This window comes from Cibotium barometz, chromosome 46 (genome assembly GCF_041138505.1).
Source record: "Cibotium barometz isolate CiBa-2024 chromosome 46, ASM4113850v1, whole genome shotgun sequence".
Classification (NCBI taxonomy): Eukaryota; Viridiplantae; Streptophyta; class Polypodiopsida; order Cyatheales; family Cibotiaceae; genus Cibotium; species Cibotium barometz.
The window spans coordinates 32,451,263-32,464,204 of NC_141091.1; the positions used below are offsets into that span (position 1 = coordinate 32,451,263).

General features: G+C 43.9%; 1 long non-coding RNA gene across 1 annotated transcript in view; it reads right to left on the reverse strand.

The window, feature by feature from the left end:
* Nucleotides 1-12,942, reverse strand: part of LOC147612133 (uncharacterized) — a 51,297-nt gene that overhangs the window by 17,276 nt on the left and 21,079 nt on the right. The window lies entirely within an intron of this gene.

Here is a 12,942-nt window from a genome sequence, read left to right on the forward strand (position 1 = left end):
CAGATTTGGCACAGCTTTGTGCATGTTTTGGCATGGCTGTACACTGCTTTGAGTGACCAAAAGGTTCAATTTCAGCTGCTGTACTTGCCGGTACAGGTTTGGTACATCATTGGTGAGCACTTAGTACTGCTGTACAGTACTTTGGAAGGGCAAAAGAGCACATTTAAGGTGCTGTCCAAAATCTGCAGCAACCAGATTTTGGTGTTTTCATCACATAAAGTGGGAGAAAAGTTGCATTCTTGCTTCCGCAGTGGGAGATAAAGCTTAGGAGAACAACTTTGAGCACTTTGTGTGCTTTTGGTGCAGTGTTTGCACAATTTGCAGGGAGTCAGGCATTGACAGGTTGCATATTGCTATGGCAACCACAGGTGAGAGCTCTTCATTGCTTCACATCAAGAAGCTTGAAGGCTCGCATAATTATGATATTTGGCAAACCCAGTGCTACAATGTGTTGCTCCAGAAAAAGCAGCACAAGCCTATCAAAGAAAGGGGTGTGATGCCCGCTTCTCTTACTGCTGAAGAGTGGGAAGATATGGATGAGCTGGCAAGATCTACTATCATGTTGTCTGTGTCAGACTCATTACTTTTCAGCATTCGTGAAGAGAAGACAGCTTGGGGAATGTGGCAGAGATTGCAGGACTTGTATACCCAACAAAGTGCCTCAAGCAAAGTGTATTGGTTGAAGAAACTCATAGGTCTTCAGATGAAGGAAGGGGCGTCTATGACAGCCCATCTAAATGAGTTTAATGGTATTGTCAGCCAAGTTATAAATCAAAAGCTGGCAATGGACGATGAGTTCAAAGCCACTTTTCTGTTATGCACTTTGCCAGAGAGTTGGGACACATTCAGGACAGCCACTAGCAATTCGCATGCTATGCTGTCATATGCAGATGTTGAGGGTGCTCTTCTTCAAGAAGAGATGAACAGGAAAAACAACTCTGTTGGAAAGTCCAATGCAATGAATGCACGTGGGAGATCCCAGCAAAGGGGGAAAAGTAAAGAAAGGGGAAGGAGCAAGTCTCGCTCCAAAAAGGATTTGGAATTGCCATTATTGTGGCAAGAAGGGACACATTAAAAAGCAATGCTACAAATGGAAAAATGATCAAAAAGAAAAGGGAAAAGGCAAAGACAAAGAGAAGGATGAAGCCAAAGATGTAAAGCCAAAGGGCAAAAGTGGAATCAAGATTGAAGAAATCAATGTGTCACATGCAGGTGGCAGTGAGGATGAGGTCCTATTTACTTCTTCACTTGATGCCCTTCACTTCTTACAGGTGGACATGGTATGCACTCATGGATCATTGATTCAGGTGCCTCCTTTCATGTCACAGGTTGCAGAGACTTGTTTGTCAGGTATACTGCTGGCAATGAAGGAGTGGTTTATTTGGGTGATAACCATGCATGCAAGATTCTTGGCAGAGGTGATGTGAGGCTTGTGTTTTCAGATGGCTCACAGCTTATGCTCCATGATGTCAGGCATGTGCCTGAGATCAAGAAGAATCTGCTTTCTACTGGACAGCTTGATGATGCTGATTATGTTACCACATTTGGTAGTGGAAAGTGGAAAATTAGTAAGGGCTCACTGGTTGTTGCCAGAGGCTCTAAGGTGGACACTCTTTACTTCATGCATGCAGGTGTTTGTCACCATGCTAATGTAAATGCAACCGAGCTGCCGGAAATTTCTATGTGGCATAGCCGGTTGGGACACATGAGTGTCAAGGGAATGGAGCAATTGTCTCGTTTGGGTTACTTGCCTTCTCTAAAGTTTTCAAGTTTTCAATTTTGTGAGCATTGTATATATGGTAGGCAACTACAGTGCCCCCACAAGAAAGCTCTTGGACAGAAAGATGCTCAGTTAGAGCTTGTGCATACAGATGTATGTGAGATGCCTCAGCTTTCTTTGGGAGGGGCAAAATATTTTGTGTCCTTTATTGATGATGCCACACGTAAGGTGTGGGTTTATCCTCTTCGTTTGAAGAGTGATACATTCTCAGTGTTTCAGAAGTTTGTTGCTCATGTTGAGAATCAAACTGGCAAAACACTGAAGCCTTTGCGTTCCGACAATGGTGGAGAGTATATGTCCAAACAGTTTCAGGACTTTTGTGATGCTAAAGGCATCAAGAGGGAGCTCTCTACTCCTTATGATCCTCCACAAAACGGGACAGCAGAGAGGATGAACAGGACCATACAGGAGAAGGTCCGTTCTATGTTGTCACATGCTGCATTACCTCATGGTTTTTGGGCTGAAGCTGTTATGACAGCCGTTCACCTTATAAACAGGTCACCTAACACGAGGCTTGGTGGGAAAGTGCCAGAGGAAGTATGGACAGGGAAGCCTCCGTCATACAAGCACTTGAGAGTGTTTGGTTGCGTTGCGTACGTGCACATACGCAGGGAAATGCGCACCAAACTTGATCCTAAGTCTCACAAATGCATATTCCTAGGATATGGTGACAAAGGTGAAATGGGGTATAGACTTTGGGATCCCATGAATAGAAAGATCATACGCAGCAATGATGTCATTTTTGATGAAACATGCATGTATAAGGAGCCTGCAAGGCAACAGGAGCCTGGCAGAGTCATCTTTGATGATGATGGACATCATGGACAACAACAAAGGGCTGTAAATCAGCCATTACAGCAGGAAAACCAGCCCTTAAATGGTGCTGAAAATGGTCCAAATGGACAGCCAGAGATGGCAGAAGATATCCCTATGGATATACCACAGTTGGAGGAGATACCGGGCATGATTTTTCAGCCTTATGGCATGGAACAGGAGCCACGAATGGGTGATATGCAGGCTGGACAGCAACCTGCAAATGATGGTCATTGGGTACGGAGGTCCACTAGACCCTCCAGAGCCCCTGACAGGTTTGTTCCAGGGGTTGACTACTTGATGCTTACTGACTGTGGGGAGCCCTCATGTTACAAGGAGGCTTTACAGAGGGCAGACAAAGCTCTATGGGAGCGTGCCATGAAGTCAGAGATGGATTCTCTGCATAAAAATGGAACTTGGAAGTTGGTGCCTTTGCCTGCAGGCAAGAAGGTTTGCCTTGCAAATGGGTATACAGGCTCAAAGTTGCACCAGATGCAAAGCCAAGATACAAAGCCAGGTTAGTGGCTAAGGGCTTCAAGCAGGAATATGGTGTGGACTTTGATGAGATCTTCTCTCCAGTGGTCAAAATGACCACACTTAGAGCTGTGTTAGCTTTGGTTGCACATGATGATCTGGACTTGATTCAGATGGATGTGAAGACTGCTTTTCTTCACGGTGATCTCCATGAGGAGATATATATGCAGCAGCCAGAGGGTTATGCAGTGAGTGGAAAGGAGAAGCTTGTATGCAAGCTGAAAAAGAGTCTTTATGGGCTCAAACAGGCACCAAGAGAATGGTATCATAAATTTGATACATTCATGAAATCTCAGAAATTCAGGAGAAGTGACATAGATCACTGCTTGTACACCAAGAAAGCTTTGGATGGCAGTCTATTGATCCTCATCTTGTATGTTGATGATATGTTGATTGCCGGGAAATCTCGTAAAGAGATGGATGCCTTGAAGAAGAGGCTGCATCAAACCTTTGATATGAAGGATTTGGGTGATGCAAATCACATCTTGGGTATGCGGATACTTCGGGACAGAAATCAGCATGTGTTGTATTTGTCTCAGAAGGAATACATTGGCAAAGTCTTGCAGAGGTTCAATATGGACGGGGGGAAGAAGACTAGTACTCCTTTGCCTCCATATGTGAAACTCAGTGCTATGGACAGCCCACAATCAGATAGAGACAGGGCTGATATGGCCAAGATTCCGTATGCTTCAGCTTGTGGCAGTCTCATGTATGCCATGGTTGCTACTAGGCCGGACATTGCATTTGCACAGTGGGAGTGGTTTCTAGATACATGGCCAACCCTGGCAAGAAGCATTGGGAAGCAGTGAAAGGTGTCATGAGATACCTGAAGGGCACACAGGATTTGTGCATTTGTTTTGGCAAACAGGATGCATTAGTGCATGGTTATACGGATTCGGATTATGCCGGTCATCCAGATAACCGGAAGTCTACTACCGGTTATGTATTTACATTCACAGGAGGTGCTGTGTCATGGATATCCAGGATGCAGAAGTGCACTGCCTTATCTACTACAGAGGCCGAGTATATTGCAGCCACAGAGGCTTGCAAGGAGGCATTATGGCTATCTCGGTTAGTGGTTGATTTGGGCTATACAGGGGATATTCCATTGTTGCATTGTGACAGTCAGAGTGCCATTCAGTTGGCAAAGAACCCTGTTTTTCATGCAAAGACGAAGCATGTGGATGTGAAGTATCACTTCATCAGAGAGGTGATAGAGAACAAGCAAATTCAGCTTGTTAAGATTCATACGGATGACAACCCGGCTGATCTGTTGACAAAGAGTTTGCCTCCGGAGCGTTTTGCTCATTGCAGACACTTGATGGGCATTGGATGAGGCCAGTTTCAGCCTTGATATGGCCTTGTATATTATCATGTACATGCTGATTTTTTCTTTTCCTTTACTTAAGGGCACTTTGCCTTTAAGTGGGAGGTTGTTGGGGTAAAGGCGTTATGCCCACCCTTATAGTGTGTACAAGCCCATAAGTTATAGTACATAGTACACTTAGTACTTTTAATGTACTAAGTGCACTATGTGTACTAGTGCAATATACATGTGTGATAGGGGAGTCACACACTCATGCCTTATGAGTTGACTTATCCCCACAACTCTCTCTCTCTCTCTCCCTTGTTCTTCTCTGTGTATGTCTCCCATGAATGAACTCTAACCCTAATTCCTGTTTCTCCCACATCAAGTGTACACTCAGTGAAGGTGGGAACGAGCCTGTGATTTAAGGCTACTCCAACCAACACTTTCTTCATCGGTTTGAACCAGATCTGTTTGGTTGTTTGCACTCCCTAGTGGAGGAATCTGGCCTTTTAAGGCCCATGACACTTGTACAAATATAAATACTCCAAGAAATACAAAAAGTATTGAGGGGGGAGGGGGCGGCCTTTTTTGGCCCCAATGCTGGTGTCATTTGTATTTTTCAGTATTTCCAATGTTTGTGTTGCTGGTGTTATTTCCATTGATTAATAATAATTAGATTAAGTGTTCTAAATATGTGTATATTGTCTTCCGATCTGTAAGCCTCCTGTAGGGAGCGATCAAAGCAGCTATATTAAAATGAATGGTTACAATGAAGATCTAGAAATAGATCTATGATGTTGTCCTAGATGAGGATCCTTCTCGAGAGGAGAGGGATAGGCTGAATGCTGATGATGACTGTTCCTTGCTCCAATGTTGAGGTCCACCCTTCGATGCTGGCTTCCCTCTATGTAGAAGGTAGGAATGATGAACTATGTGCTGAATATGCTGGCTATACTGCTGATCTGCTTCTCCCTTGCTCCATGGATGAGAAACGCTGAGAAGAGATGAGATCATGGACTGAATATGCTGCCTATGATGACTGTATGCTGAGTGAATTGCTGTCCTGTTGACTTCCCTTGTCTCTTGGGAAGGAAACGCTGACGAGAAGCTGAGATGATGGACTGAATCTGATGCTTGATGATGATGATGTGCTGGAAACTACCTTAATGCTGAATATATGCTGATGCTGGAGACTCCCTATGCTCCCAAGGTGGAAACGCTGGAGGGAAAGGTGCCTAACTGCTGAAGAATAATGTGTTTCTACATATATGGTGAGATGTTGCTGTCGGCCAGCTCCTAGATGCTCATGACCTGCCCATAAATGCTATAAATGCTCATAATACTAGTCGGCTGCCACCTACTTGCTGTCGGCCGCCTCCATAAATGCCTATGAAGCCTAGTGAATTCTAATGTGTTGCTTTAGATGATGTACTCAGCCTATACCACAAGATACATGCTGAATACCATGCTTAAATGCCTGAGAAAATGCTGGAAAATACCACATAAATCTGGATAAATCCCGATTAATTCTTGATTAATGTTTATGATGCCATGTCACTTGTACACCTTTCGGGTGTGCACGTGACATTCCCCTCTGCTAAACTGTTGCTGGGTGGCATACTTGGCAACCTTTCGACTCCTCTGGTGATCCTTCTCCACTGAAACCACTGCCCCCTTTTGACTTCTTCTGTTGGGGTTGAGGTTGACTGTAGGAGTTGAATCCTTTGAGCCAAAGACTTGTCTACTGTTGGAAATACCTGAGTCACCCTTGACCTGTCTGTGGAATCCTTTCACACACCATCTCTGTCGTTCCTGAACCTTTGAACCTCCTGAGGCGATGTTGGAGCAAACTTCCGTCTTCTTATGTTGAAGAGAACCCCCTGCTGTTGCCAGTCGAAGCCCAAAACTTCATTCACTCCTTTGATGATGGATGTCATTCTTCCCCAGAGAACTCATGGTTCAAACATGTATGCCCTGCAGATGCAAGATTGACTGCTAGGATGACTACTATGCAAGCTAGGTGCAACCCTAAATGCTGTGCAAGCATGCAGATGGATGGGTTACTAATGCAAGCCTAAGGGGAAATCCCTAAGGATGGCCTGCAAGATTTTAAGAACTGGGTTTAACTATGCGGAAACAATTAACATGATGTCTGATTGAATGAATGATGGAATGAAAATGATCTAAGGCTGGTTACCCTGTAACGCTCTAATACCAATGTGACATGTGAGGGATTGATCGTAGTAATCACAACCTATAAATGATCTAAGGCTGGTTACCCTGTAACGCTCTGATACCAATGTGACATGTGAGGGATTGATCGTAGTAATCAGAACCTTAGGCTAACTAAACTTCAAGAGATGGACAATTAGTGTCAATGCAATGCAATGCAGCTATATTAAATGAATGGTTACAATGAAGATCTAGAAATAGATTTATGATGCTGTCCTAGATGAAGATCCTTCTCGGGAGGAGAGGGATAGGCTGAATGCTGACGATGAGGACTCTTCCTTGCTCCAATGTTGAGGTCCACCCTTCGATGCCGGCTTCCCTCTATGTTGGAGGTACGAATGATGAACTATGTGCTGAATATGCTGGCTATGCTGCTGATCTGCTTCTCCCTTGCTCCATGGATGAGAAACGCTGAGGAGAAATGAGATCATGGACTGAATATGCTGCCTATGATGACTGTATGCTGAGTGAACTGCTGTCCCGTTGACTTCCCTTGTCTCCGGGGAAGGAAACGCTGAAGAGAAGCTGAGATGATGGACTGAATCTGATGCTTGATGATGATGATGTGCTCATCCTCAATAAACTTGATGGGTCTGTAGTAGGTATCACCAAGTGTGTGCGGCACCGCAGGATATACACAAAACGGCATTCAGGACGTCATTTGAACTATATGAGTTTTTGGTTATGCCGTTTGGTCTTGCGAATGCCCCGCGGCCACATTCAATAGAATGATGGATCGCATTTTCGGTGAGCATCAAAAATTCACAAGTGTGTTTTTTAATGATACCTTGGTATTTTCCAAGAATGAGCAAGAGCACCGCCAACATTTAGCCATTGTTTTTGAAGAGCTTCGTAACCACAAACTCTTCATTAATGCGAAAAAGAGTAAATTCTTTCTTTCTGAGATTCACTATTTGGGGCATATTGTATCAAAGAAAGGCGTCGCAATGGATCCTGCAAAGATTGGAGCCATTCGGTATTGGCCTGAGCTATCTTCTGTACATGAAGTACGAAGCTTTTTGGGCTTATGCTCATATTACAGGCGTTTTATCAAACACTTTGCATGGATTGCTTCGCCATTGCATGAACTCACGAGGTAGAAGGCCATCTTCAAATGGATAGTTGATGAGAAAGAGGCTTTCATTCGTCTCAAGGATGTCGTGATGAGTGGCTGTCTTACTCATTCCAGACTTGCAAAAAGTTTCTGGGTGGAGTGTGATGCATCCAGAAGTTGCATTGGGGCTGTCCTAAATCAAAAAGGATGTAAGCCCAGCGGGGCATGCCGTGACAGACTCAACCACGTGTCCAAGAGATAGAGATATAGAGAGAGAAGGGGGAGAGAGAAGGGAATAGGCATCTTGCACAGTACACCACATTGAGCGGGGAACAAGCCCCGCTCCCTTTCAGGAATTTATTCAGGGACAATCCACGGGCACACTGGCCAGGATCAATACAATTAATGAATACAAAACAAACAGATATACTGATGTAAGATATCCAAGTCGATGTCGATGTCGAGGCACGAGATCTCTGATGCCGAGCACACCACGGGGATGACCCACAAGTATCTCTCACCGGGCTAGTACCAAATCCAATATCCAAATCCAAATCCAATGAATCCAAGCCCAAGTTCCTAGTCCAAATCAAATCCAAAACCAAGTCCAGATCCATGTCCAAGCTATATGTCTAAGTTCCATGTTCATGTTCAAGTTTCATGCCCAAGCTCTATGTCCAAGTTCTCCACGTTCAAGCTCTATGTTCCATATCCAAGCTCTATGTCCAAGTTCATATCCAAGTGTTGGGTGTTGGACTCACACACACACACACAAACCTGCACATTAGGGTTAGGTGCAGGGTAGAGAAGCTCACACAAAGAAATGAGAGAGAGAGAGAGAGAGAGAGCCAAAAGTGTGGTATCCACAAAATGCAAGTCAACCCTTGCATGTGTGCCACATCCATATAATATAGAACTACAAAATATTATATGTGTCCTTTCACACTTGATGTCCAAGGGGAAAAACCACATGGGAAAAAAGTGCCCTTGGTTAAGCCCTGTTCACACATAGCACTACCATAAGTGAGCATATCTCGAGGTAAAGCCTTTGTGAATAGATCTGCAACATTATCCTGTGTAGGACAATAAGATAAACTGATCTCCCCTGCATGTAGCCTCTCTCTGACATAGTGATAATGAATCTCTATGTGCTTGGTACGTGCATGAAATACTGGATTTCGTGCCACGGCCATAGCACTCCGGCTATCAGTGAGAATGGTGGTGGGTGTCTGCTGACACTCACGAAGATCAGCCAATAGTCTCCTCAACCATACACAATCTACTGTAGCTGTAAAGACTGGCCTGTACTCAGCCTCACAAGTAGATGTAGCAACAGTGGGTTGCTTTTTACTCAACCAAGATATGCATGAGCTGCCAAGAAAAAAACAATTCCCACTGGTGGATTGCCTGGTATCATAATCACCAGCCCAATCTGAATCACTGTATGCATAAAGCTGCAAGCTGCCCCCCCTGGGATAGAACAAACCAAGATCCAGGGTACCCTTAAGATATCGAAAAATGCGTTTGACTGCTTGCCAATGCTTTGTGCCTGGGCTGTGCATGAATTTGCTCAACAAAGACACCCCAAAAGATATGTCTAGCCTCGTGTTACACAAGTAAATGAGGCATCCCACTGCCTGGCTGTAAATGCCGGCCTCAAAAGGCTCTCCAATATCATGCATAGTAAGCTGTACACCTGGTTCTACCGGAGTAGAAATGGGCTTACATTCATCCATGTGAAACCTTTTTAGCAAACTTTTTATATACTTAGTTTGCTGCATAACAATGCCATCATCTGTATGCATAAACTGTATGCCGAGATAGTAGTGTAAAGGCCCCAAATCTGACATATCAAATTCAGCTTTCAAATCAGCTTTGAAATCTGAAATTTGTGCTTTGCTTGTACCTGTAATGAGCATGTCATCTACATACAAGATGACTATGAGAATATCGGCATCGGTTTTCTTCACATACAATGTGCTTTCAGCTGGACTATTCTCATAACCTTGGCTGGTTAGATGAGCATGTATCTTATCATACCAAGCTCTTGGAGCTTGTTTTAACCCATACAATGCTTTGTGCAACCTGCATACTTTATGTTCCTCACCAGGAACTACAAAACCAATGGGCTGATTTACATATACTTCCTCCTGTAAATCCCCATTTAAGAATGCAGTTTTGATGTCCAATTGATGCACTTTCCATCCTTTATGGGCAGCCAATGCAATCACTGATCTTATTGTGGTCATTCTCGAAGTAGGAGCAAAAGTCTCTTCATAATCTATTCCCTTTTTCTGGGAGTAGCCTTTAGCCACAAGTCTTGCTTTGTACCTGTCAATAGTACCATCAGACTTTCTTTTGACTTTGTACACCAACTTTGTTCCAATTACATGCTTGCCTTTAGGCAATTCCACAAGATCCCATGTATTATTCTTCATGATAGAAGAAATTTCAGCTTGCATAGCTTGCAACCAATGCTCATTCTCATGTGCTTCTTCATAAAAAGAGGCTCTTCTGAATCAAAGAGACAACCCATTGCGAATGGAGACTCCCCACGATGTACATTCAAAGCATGGCTGGAACTAGCCCTTGTTCTACTTGTGAGTGGAGCTGCAAGTTTGCTTTCTTGCAAAGTTTTCAGCAACCATCTTGGCACTGACTTGGCTGTGTCTATGGCTGTTTGCTCTTCCCTGACAAGATCTTCCACTTCTTCCATAGAAGGGGGCTGAATAGCTGGCTGGTCCACATGTTCTACATGTGGATTTTCTTGTGTAGGGGTTGGCTGATCTGAATCCCCCCTAATTGCAATGGGTAAAAGTCCATCAAACATGTCCTGTAAGCCTGTATCATTGCTTTTATACAAGCTGACCATGGGCTGTTCTGAATTTTCAGCAAATACCACATCTCTACTCACAAAAATCCTTCGTGTAGTTGGATTATAAAGACGGTATCCTTTGCTTTCATTGCTGTAGCCCACAAAAATGCATTTAATTGCTTTGTCATCAAGCTTTGTTCGGAGTTGTTCTGGCACATGTGCATATGCCAAACATCCAAATGTACGCATATAATCCACAGTTGGCTTTCGGCTATACCAAGCCTCAAATGGTGTTATGGTTTTCAAAGCTTTTGTTGGACACCTGTTCAACACATGAGTTGCACACATTATAGCTTCCATCCAAAATTTGTGAGGCAACTTTTTTTGCTTTCACCATGCATCTTGCCATCTCCAAGAGAGATCTATTTTTCCTTTCAACTACACCATTTTGCTGTGGTGTATAAGGCACAGTACATTGGTGTTTGATGCCCTTTTGAAGCATATAATCTTTGAATGCATTTGACATGTATTCTCCACCTCTATCTGAGCAGAGTGTTTGGACTTTACATGCACACATATTTTCAGCCATTGCTACAAAGTGTCAAAAGCATGTAAACACATCTGCTTTCGCTTTCAAAGGGTAAGCCCAAGCAAACCTGGAGTAGTCATCAATGAATGTGACAAAGTAAAGATGCCCCCCTATGGATGGTGTCCGCATTGGACCACATACATCACTATGTATGAGCTGTAATTTACTTTCAGCTCTAACAGCTCCATCTTTGGGGAATGGTTTTCGTTGCATCTTTCCCAAAATACACCCCTCACATACATGTCTTGGCGGAGACTCAAGAGGCGGCATATTATCAACCATATGATGCTTCTGCAAAAGCATCAAACTCTGTAAATTTACATGACCAAAACGAGCATGCCATAGCTCTGCATCATGCATAGCAGGAGTGTGGGCAGCCACTGTATTTGCATCATAAGTGCGCTTGTCATAGCTGTCCAGCTTATACAAGCCTTTGTATCGTGTTCCAGAAGTGACTATTTCATAACCCTTTGATGGGTCTTTTACCAAACACTTCCCATCTTCAAATTCAACCTTTAAACCTTGGTCGTTTATGGCTGAGACGGAGAGCAGATTTTTCTTTATCCCTGGAATATACAATACATTTTTCATACATATATTGGCACCATTGGCTGCAACAAGTATGACATTACCAATTCCCTTTACTGGAAATGTGGTATGATCTGCACATGATACAGTGCGGCCATTTGAAGCATAAACCAAGTGCTGAAATACATCTTTGCATGAAGTGATGTGGCTCGAAGCACCACTATCAAAATACCATGATGCATTCTGTCTCTCAGATGCAATGCAAGACATATCAGTGTCTGAAGCACTTGGTGTGTCACTAGTGCATGTGACCAAAAAAGTGTACTCTTCCTGGATTACATTAGCTGATTGCTGTGCTTTGTCATCCTAAGAGTCTGCTACTGCATTGCCTGCTTCTTTCTTTTTCTCTTTTGCAATCCTTTTCCTACATTCACTGATGTAGTGTCCAGGCTTATGGCAGTAGTGACATTTGCCCTTCTTTTTGGGCTTGTTTGCATCCCCTTTGTCAGACTTTTCACCACTAGAAGAGAACTGTCCATGACCAGCCTTGCTAGACTTTTGTCCCCCATGCTTAAAGCTCTTTGCTTTACCCTTATCCTTGGCTGTAAATGCCTTTTCTCCACCACGGTTGCTCGATAAGTTTGCTCTTGTTTGCTCTTCCTGCAAGAGTAAACCCACGAGCTCTTCCAAAGTGACGGGATCACCACCTCCTCTCATCGAGAGGTTGAGAGAGGTGTGAAATCCCAAGTAGGAAGGCGGTAAAGAATGAAGAGTGTTGGTGACCATCTGTCTGTCTGGGATAACCTCATCAATGTTGAGCAATTGTTCCTGCAAATCTTTCACTTTGGTGAGATGATCTACCATGGAGTCACCCTCATCCATAGAAAGAAGATCCAATTGCCTCTTCAAGTAGGCAACTCTTGCCTCGTTGCGTACCTGATACATTGCTTCCAATGTGTCCCATGCAAGTTTCGATGTCTTGCATGAACGAATGTGCGGAATAATAGTCCTTTTCACTGAAAGGGCTATCAATGACATGGCCTGTGCATCTCTAGAGTCCCATCTCTTCTGCTCTTGTGTGGGAGCAGGAGCTCTTTGAGCACCTCCCCTTTGAGGCGTGGCTGGCTGTATGGTAAGTGGGCGTGTGTCATCACCACACACGATGCCCTAAAGCCCTTTGGCTACCAGCAAATTACGGATCATGAAACTCTAGAGGGAGTAGTTAGATCCATCCAGCTTGTCCTCCTGGGTGAGCACACCAAATACATCTGTAGCATTCTGTGCCATG